Source organism: Phalangium opilio, unplaced genomic scaffold (genome assembly GCF_054372755.1).
Source record: "Phalangium opilio isolate 3A_F unplaced genomic scaffold, DU_Popi_V2 ptg000087l_1, whole genome shotgun sequence".
Lineage (NCBI taxonomy): Eukaryota > Metazoa > Arthropoda > Arachnida > Opiliones > Phalangiidae > Phalangium > Phalangium opilio.
The window spans coordinates 4,810,949-4,819,997 of record NW_028324192.1 but is presented as its reverse complement, the minus strand read 5'-3'; the positions used below and the strand labels follow the sequence as shown (position 1 = coordinate 4,819,997).

Genomic DNA, 9,049 nt, shown 5'->3' with positions numbered 1-9,049 from the left:
TACAATGATTTATACATGATCGAGGTCCGAGATAGACTGAATTTTTAACACAGAGAGGGGGCCTTTTTATACACGAGAGATTAGATAAATAATAGACATTAAGCTAATATGGGGCTGTTCATAAACTGGCCTACTAATAATACAAAGCATAATGTCACATCCCCTTTTTTTATACAAATAAGAATGCGTTTTATAAATTTAACTTAGTCGATGGCTTTGAGATTCTTCCGGATCGTGTTACTGTCCCTTTGTCGTCTTTTGGCAATTTGCTTCTTGTCTTTCTCTTATTCGTACTTTCCGGTGACCTCGTGGTATTGGACTCAGATGGATCAGCTCGCAAGTTCTCTCTGTCGGTATCTTGAATGTTTTCAGCATTGCATGGATGATTGTCGTGGGCTAGCTCAGAGACAGGTTCCTCTCGATCAATGATGTTTGGTGGATCTATGACGTCCTCTGGGCCAATACTTGATTCCGGAGTGAAAGACTTGATTCCGTGATTTTGATGACTGTCCGGTAGGGGAACTAGATGGAACCGGTTTCTTCGAATCCTTCCTTTAGACGTCTCGATTATATATGATCGGGGCTCCTCTGCTTTCTCGACAACGGTTCCTTCTTTGCGTAAATCGGTTATCCATACCCTTTTCCCAAGATCTAATTTGTGTAGCTCTCTGACTCTATGGCGTTGGTCGTAATTTCGTTTCTGAGTTTTTTTCTGCGTTAGTGATGTTTCTTTGATACGTTCTGCTGATAAGATCGTCGGGACAAGCATGTTTGACGGTAATGGGAGCGTTGTTCGGAGATGGCGACTCATAAGCATTTGTGCTGGACTGAAACCATTGGACGTCGGTGTAGATCGGTACGCCAAGAGTGCCAAAGGGATGTTGTCAGATTTCTTTAAAATGGATTTCGCTGTCTTTACTGCTGCTTCTGCGAACCCATTACTTTGAGGATATCTTGGGCTGCTCGTGATAGATCGAAATCCATATTTCTTGGAGAATGCGATGAATTCCAAGGTTCTTGTCGCTGATAAATTAGTGCCATTATCGCTGCGGACCACCTCTGGAATTCCGTGTCGTGCAAATATATCTTCGATGATCTCGATGACAGTTTTTGTAGTTTGATCTTTCATTCGAGCCAATTCCAGATATTTTGAGTAGTAGTCCATCATGACCAGGTACCATTTTCCCCCATGATGTAGCATATCTATGGCAACTGCTTGCCATGGTCGTTCGGGTAAGCTTGTTGGCTTTAAGGGCTCATGAAAGTTGACTGATTCTTTGAGACATCGTTCGCATCTTTTCACCTTATCTTCGATTTCCCGTGAAATTCCAGGCCACCAGACGGATTGTTTGGCTCTTTCTCGACATTTGACGATTCCCATGTGACCTTGATGAATTCGATCCATTATTTCTGGACGCATGGAACTTGGAATGAGCAGTCTGCTGCCTTTCATGATGATTCCGTCTTGGATGGTGATTTCATGCCTGTAGCTGAAGTAGTCATTACAACTACTGTGTACGCGTTTTTTCTCCGGCCATCCATGTTCGAGGTAACGTTGTAATGTTCTGCATGTAGCATCTTCCTGTTGTTTATGAAGAATTTCCGCAAGCTTTGGATCTGTAGTGGGTAGGTTCATCATTACTAACTGTACGTGAGAAGAAATTTCTTGTTGTAGCTCGTTGTCGTCAACGTCTATCAACGGAGCTCTAGACAATGTATCAGCGGCAACTAAGGATTTTCCAGGCACGTAGGAGACCTTGTACGAGTATCGCATCATGCGTAGACGTAGCCTTTGCAGTCTCGGAGATAAATCGTCCAGTTGTTTCGAATGCAATATGGAAACAAGGGGCTGATGATCAGTTTCTAGCTTTATTGTTATACCCGTTATGAAATCCTCAAATCGCTGGCATGCCCACGTTAATGCATACGCCTCCTTCTCGATCTGCGCATAGCGTTGTTCTGTCGAGGATAACGTCTTCGAGGCATAGGCAATGACTTTGTAAGTTCCATTGGCTTGTTCTTGTCGAAGTATTGCTCCAATCCCATAGCTTGACGCATCGGCGGATACTACTGTTGGCTTCCTCGGATCGAAGATACCCAAAACAGGCTTGCTTGTGAGCGTCGTCTTGAGGTATTTGAAGGCCATTTCTTGACTTGGGCCCCAAATCCAGCTGTTCTTGGTGCTCAATAGACTACTTAGTGGTTTAAGCTGCTCGGCCATTCGGGGAATGAACTTTCCAAGATAATTTACCATTCCTAATAGACGACGTAGCTCTGCGACATCAGATGGTGATTTCATCTCGACTAGGGCTCGAACCTTCTCCTCGTCTGGACTGATCCCGGCACTGTCTATTACGTGCCCCAAAAACTTGATCCTTTTGACTCCAAAGAGGCATTTCCTTTCATTGAGCGTGACTCCTTGGTCTTTCAATCTTTCGAGAACTTCCTTTAGGTTTTCATCATGTTCGGCCATGTCCTTGCCCCATACTAGAATGTCGTCCTGATGACAAACTGTGTTCTTGACGCCTTCAATATACGAAGACATTTGGCTTTGGTAGTGCTCGGATGCAGATGTTAAACCAAAGGGCAGGCAATTGCAGCAATATCTTCCAAATGGCGTCATGAAAGTCGTTAGTAATATGGAGTCCGGATGTAGCGGTATCTGCCAATAACCGGAATTACAATCAAGTTTTGAGAAGATCTCGGCTCCAGCCAGTCGTCCAAGCGTATGGTCTACAGCCGGTATCTGGTACCGTTCACGTTGTACGTAGTTATTCAGTTGCGTATAATCCACGCATATCCTTAATTCGCCAGAATCCTTTCTCACGACCACCATGGGAGCGCACCAGTCTGTGGGGTCCTCGACTCTCCGGATTACTCCCAAGTCCACCATTCGTTTCAATTCAGCTTCGACTTGTGACATCAAAGGAATCGCAACTCGACGTGGAGTCGTCACTGCATACGGTACTGCGTTCGGTTTCAGCTTCAGTTTGTAGCTTCGTTTGACTCGTCCTAAGCCGGTAAATAGTTGAGGATAATGGTCCTTTGGTCTTATACTCGTCTCCGTGAGTTGCAGCTCATCGATTCTTTGAACTATTTTCAGGTCTTCACTTGCTCTGAGGCTTAGAAGTGGAACTTGCAATTGGTCGATGACATAGACCTTGTCATGGATGGTGGTATCTCTACTTGACAGGTAGGCTTCAATGAAACCTTTGCAGTTAATCAAGGTCTTCCCTGGTCCAAACAGACGTCGGTCAGATTTATTCAGTGCTAAGTCTTGAAATTTCGCCTTGTACAGCGAGTCTGGTAATACGCAAACGTCCGCGCCGGTATCTATCTTGAATTGAACTTGCTTTGCATTAATCCTAATGTTTACCATCCAACGATCTTGTATCTCGTCGCTGCTGACTTTTCCCAAGAACGTATCCATTGGCGTTGAGTCATCATCATCCACAGAGATCATTTGCGATGTGACCTCACGATTGTAGTTGGTGGTTGACCTTTGACACACACGCTCGTAGCGGCCAATCTTCTTACACTTCCTGCAAACTGCTCTATATGCTGGGCATCGCTCTCGATTGTGTTTCTCGAACATTCCGCATTTCTTGCAGGTATCTGAAGTAACCTTTTGATCGCGTTGAATTGGTCTTGAAGGATGAGTTGCTCTTGGTCGCCTGTTCTCCTTCGTCTGAGAGGTGTTTCGAGAGCCAAGCTTTTCGACAACAGCCGGAGTTCCGTTTTTATAACTTCCTGCGTTTAATTCTTGTTGTTGTCGGCGAACTTCTTCGGCATGGCGGGCGGTTGAGATCGCTTTCTCCAGTGTAAGGTTTCCGTCTAATTGCATTTTTTCCGACAGGGCTTTGTCTCGCACCCCGACTACTATTCGGTCTCTCAGCAATTCGTCTTGGAGAGTTCCGTAGGCACATTTCTCAATCTGGGCTCGACACGCGGTGATAAACTCTTCTACCGGTTCGCCATCTTGCTGAACTCGTGAGTTGAAGGTTGCTCGCTCGTAGATAACGTTCCTCCGGAGAATGAAATGTCCTTCGAATTTATTCATAACGACATTGAAGTCAGACTTCTCTGCATCGGTGGCAAACGTAAATGACAAGAATACGTCATCAGCTTTGTCGCCCATCATGTATATTAACGCGTTGACTTGTTCCTCTCCTGTCTTGGAACTAAGACCGGACGCGGATCTGAATCTCTCGAACCTCCTCCTCCATCGGGGCCACTCATTGGAATTCGAAAAGTTGAATTGGCAAGGCGGTTGCACTTGAAAGGCTGCGGCGTTCTGCATTTTCCGTGTCGAGGTAGACCGCAAATCTAGTCGATTACTGATTAACGAATTAAAGCTAACCGTGATATCGCGCGACTAAATACCACATTAACGAACTTCTGACACCATGTTGTGTGTTTGTACGACTACACAGGAGTTGATACTTTAAAACTATGGTTTTATTTACAATGATTTATACATGATCGAGGTCCGAGATAGACTGAATTTTTAACACAGAGAGGGGGCCTTTTTATACACGAGAGATTAGATAAATAATAGACATTAAGCTAATATGGGGCTGTTCATAAACTGGCCTACTAATAATACAAAGCATAATGTCACACTTATCCACAAAACCTAACAACCATTTAATTTCTGAGCTTCTGTGGCTCAATGGTTAGAGCGTTCGGCTGGTAACCAATTGGTTGGTGGTTCGAGCCTATCCGGGAGAAGTGTTGTGACGTATCAGATGTAACGTAAAATGTCAGAGTTTTTCCACAATGCCTGACGAACATTTAATTTTTGGGCTTGCGTGGCGCAATGGTTAGCGCGTTCAGCTGTTAATCGAAAGGTTGGTGGTTCGAGCCCACCCGGGAGAGGTGTTGTTGGGTCTCATATGTAGCGTAAAAAGTCAAAACTTTTCCACAATACGTGACAACCATTTATTTTCTGAGCTTTCGTGGCTCAATGGTTAGCGCGTTCGGCTGTTAACCAATAGGTTGGTGGTTCGAGCCCACCCGGGAGCGGTGTTTTTGGATCTCAAATGTAACGTAAATAGCCAAAGTTTTTCCACAATACCTGACGACCATTTAATTTTTGGGCTTCAGTGGCGCAATGGTTAGCGCGTTCGGCTATTAACCAATAGGTTGGTGGTTCGAGCCCATCCGGGAGAAGTGTTGTGACGTCTCAGATGTAACGTAAAATGTCAGAGTTTTTCCACAATACCTGTCGAACATTTAATTTTTGGGCTTCAGTGGCGCAATGGTCAGCGCGTTCAGCTGTTAACCGAAAGGTTGGTGGTTCGAGCCCAAACGAGAGAGGTTTTGTGGGGTCTCAGATGTAGCGTGAAAAGTCGTAACTTTTCAACAATACCTGACAACCATTTAATTTCTGAGCTTCCGTGGCTCAATGGTTAGCGCGTTCGGCTGTTAACCAATAGGTTGGTGGTTCTAGCGCATCCGGGAACGGTGTTGTGATGTCTCAGATGTAACGTAAAATGTCAGAGTTTTTCCACAATACCTGACGAACATTTATTTTTTGGGCTTCCGTGGCGCAATGGTTAGCGCGTTCAGCTGTTAATCGAAAGGTTGGTGGTTCGAGCCCACCCGGAAGAGGTGATGTGGGGTCTCAGATGTAGCGTAAAAAGTCAAAACTTTTCCACAATACGTGACAACCATTTAATTTCTGAGCTTCCGTGGCTCAATGGTTAGCGCGTTCGGCTGTTAATCGAAAGGTTGGTGGTTCGAGCCCATCCGGGAGCAGTGTTGTGAGGTCTCGGACGTGAAGTAAAAAGTCAAAATTTTACCTCAATACCTGACGAGCATTTATTTTTTGGGCTTCCGTGGCGCAATGGTTAGCGCGTTCAGCTGTTAATCGAAAGGTTGGTGGTTCGAGCCCACCCGGGAGAGGTGTTGTGAGGTCTCAGATGTAGCGTGAAAAGTCAAACTTTTTCCATAATACGTGATAACCATTTATTTTCTGATCTTTCGTGGCTCAATGGTTAGCACGTTCGGCTGTTAACCAATAGCTTGGTGGTTCGAGCCCACCCGGGAGCGGTGTTTTTGGATCTCAAATGTAACGTAAATAGCCAAAGTTTTTCCACAATACCTGACGACCATTTAATATTTGGGCTTCCGTGGCGCAATGGTTAGCGCGTTCAGCTGTTAACCGAAAGGTTGGTGGTTCGAGCCCAAAAGAGAGGTTTTGTGGGGTCTCAGAAGTAGCGTGAAAAGTCGTAACTTTTCAACAAAACCTGACAACCATTTAATTTTTGGGCGTCCGTGGCGCAATGGCTAGCGCGTTCGGCTGTTAACCGAAAGGTTGGTGGTTCGAGCCCATCCGGGAGCGGTGTTGTGACGTCTCAGATGTTACGTAAAATGTCAGAGTTTTTCCACAATACCTGACGAACATTTAATTTTTGGCCTTCCGTGGCGCAATAATTAGCGCGTCGAGCACTTAATCGAAAGGTTGGTGGTTCGAGCCCACCCGGAAGAGGTGTTGTGGGGTCTCAGATGTAGCGTTAAAAGTCAAAACTTTTCCACAATACGTGACAACCATTTAATTTCTGATCTTCCGTGGCTCAATGGTTAGCGCGTTCGGCTGTTAACCAATAGGTTGGTGGTTCGAGCCCACCCGGGAGCGGTGTTTTTGGATCTCAAATGTAACGTAAATAGCCAAAGTTTTTCCACAATACCTGACGACCATTTAATTTTTGGGCGTCCGTGGCGAATGGTTAGCGCGTTCGGCTGTTAACCGAAAGGTTGGTGGTTTGAGCCCATCCGCGAGCGGTGTTGTGAGGTCTTAGATGTGAAGTAAAAAGACAAGGTTTTACCTCAATACCTGACGAAAATTTAATTTTTGGGCTTCAGTGGCGCAATGGTCAGCGCGTTCAGCTGTTAACCGAAAGGTTGGTGGTTCGAGCCCTCCCGGGAGCGGTGTTGTGACGTCTCAGATGTAACGTAAAATGTCAGAGTTTTTCCACAATACCTGACGAGCATTTAATTTTTGGGCTTCCGTGGCGCAATGGTTAGCGCGTTCAGCTGTTAATCGAAAGGTTGGTATTCGAGCCCACCCGGGAGAGGTGTTGTGAGGTCTCAGATGAAGCGTGAAAAGTCAAACTTTTTCCATAATACGTGATAACCATTTATTTTCTGATCTTTCGTGGCTCAATGGTTAGCGCGTTCGGCTGTTAATCAATAGCTTGGTGGTTCGAGCCCACCCGGGAGCGGTGTTTTTGGATCTCAAATGTAACGTAAATAGCCAAAGTTTTTCCTCAATACCTGACGACCATTTTTTTTGGGCGTCCGTGGCGAATGGTTAGCGCGTTCGGCTGTTAACCGAAAGGTTGGTGGTTCGAGCCCATCCGGGAGCGGTGTTGTGACGTCTCAGATGTTACGTAAAATGTCAGAGTTTTTCCACAATACCTGACGAACATTTAATTTTTGGGCTTCAGTGGCGCAATGGTTAGCGCGTTCGGCTATTAACCAATAGGTTGGTGGTTCGAGCCCATCCGGGAGAAGTGTTGTGACGTCTCAGATGTAACGTAAAATGTCGGAGTTTTTCCACAATACCTGACGAACATTTAATTTTTGGGCTTCAGTGGCGCAATGGTCAGCGCGTTCAGCTGTTAACCGAAAGGTTGGTGGTTCGAGCCCAAACGAGAGAGGTTTTGTGGGGTCTCAGATGTAGCTTGAAAAGTCGTAACTTTTCATCAATACCTGACAACGATTTAATTTATGAGCTTCCGTGGCTCAATGGTTAGCGCGTTCGGCTGTTAACCTATAGGTTGGAGGTTCTAGCCCATCCGGGAGCGGTGTTGCTATGTCTCAGATGTAACGTAAAATGTCAGAGTTTTTCCACAATACCTGACGAACATTTAATTTTTGGGCTTCCGTGGCGCAATGGTTAGCGCGTTCAGCTGTTAATCGAAAGGTTGGTGGTTCGAGCCCACCCGGAAGAGGTGTTGTGGGGTCTCAGATGTAGCGTAAAAAGTCAAAACTTTTCCACAATACGTGACAACCATTTAATTTCTGAGCTTCCGTGGCTCAATGGTTAGCGCGTTCGGCTGTCATTCGAAAGGTTGGTGGTTCGATCCCATCCGGGAGCGGTGTTGTGAGGTCTCGGATGTGAAGTAAAAAGTCATAGTTTTACCTCAATACCTGACGAAAATTTAATTTTTGGGCTTCAGTGGCGCAATGGTCAGCGCGTTCAGCTGTTAACCGAAAGGTTGGTGGTTCGAGCCCTCCCGGGAGCGGTGTTGTGACGTCTCAGATGTAACGTAAAATGTGAGAGTTTTTCCACAATACCTGACGAGCATTTAATTTTTGGGCTTCCGTGGCGCAAAGGTTAGCGCGTTCAGCTGTTAATCGAAAGGTTGGTGGTTCGAGCCCACCCGGGAGAGGTGTTGTGAGGTCTCAGATGTAGCGTGAAAAGTCAAACTTTTTCCATAATACGTGATAACCATTTATTTTCTGATCTTTCGTGGCTCAATGGTTAGCGCGTTCGGCTGTTAACCAATAGCTTGGTGGTTCGAGCCCACCCGGGAGCGGTGTTTTTGGATCTCAAATGTAACGTAAATAGCCAAAGTTTTTCTACAATACCTGACGACCATTTAATTTTTGGGCTTCCGTGGCGCAATGGTTAGTGCGTTCAGCTGTTAACCGAAAGGTTGGTGGTTCGAGCCCAAACGAGAGAGGATTTGTGGGGTCTCAGATGTAGCGTGAAAAGTCGTAACTTTTCAACAATACCTGACAACCATTTAATTTTTGGGCGTCCGTGGCGCAATGGCTAGCGCGTTCGGCTGTTAACCGAAAGGTTGGTGGTTCGAGCCCATCCGGGAGCGGTGTTGTGACGTCTCAGATGTTACGTAAAATGTCAGAGTTTTTCCACAATACCTGACGAACATTTAATTTTTGGGCTTCCGTGGCGCAGTAATTAGCGCGTCCAGCTCTTAATCGAAAGGTTGGTGGTTTGAGCCCACCCGGAAGAGGTGTTGTGGGGTCTCAGATGTAGCGTTAAAAGTCAAAACTTTTCCACAATACGTGACAACCA

The 9,049-nt window shown here is 45.7% G+C and overlaps 1 non-coding gene across 1 annotated transcript; it reads left to right on the top strand.

The window, feature by feature from the left end:
• The first annotated feature begins 8,032 nt into the window (after window positions 1-8,032).
• TRNAD-GUC (transfer RNA aspartic acid (anticodon GUC)) lies at window positions 8,033-8,105 on the top strand. The gene has a single exon. It is a non-coding gene; the product is annotated as a tRNA-Asp (tRNA).
• The last annotated feature ends 944 nt before the right edge of the window (window positions 8,106-9,049 follow it).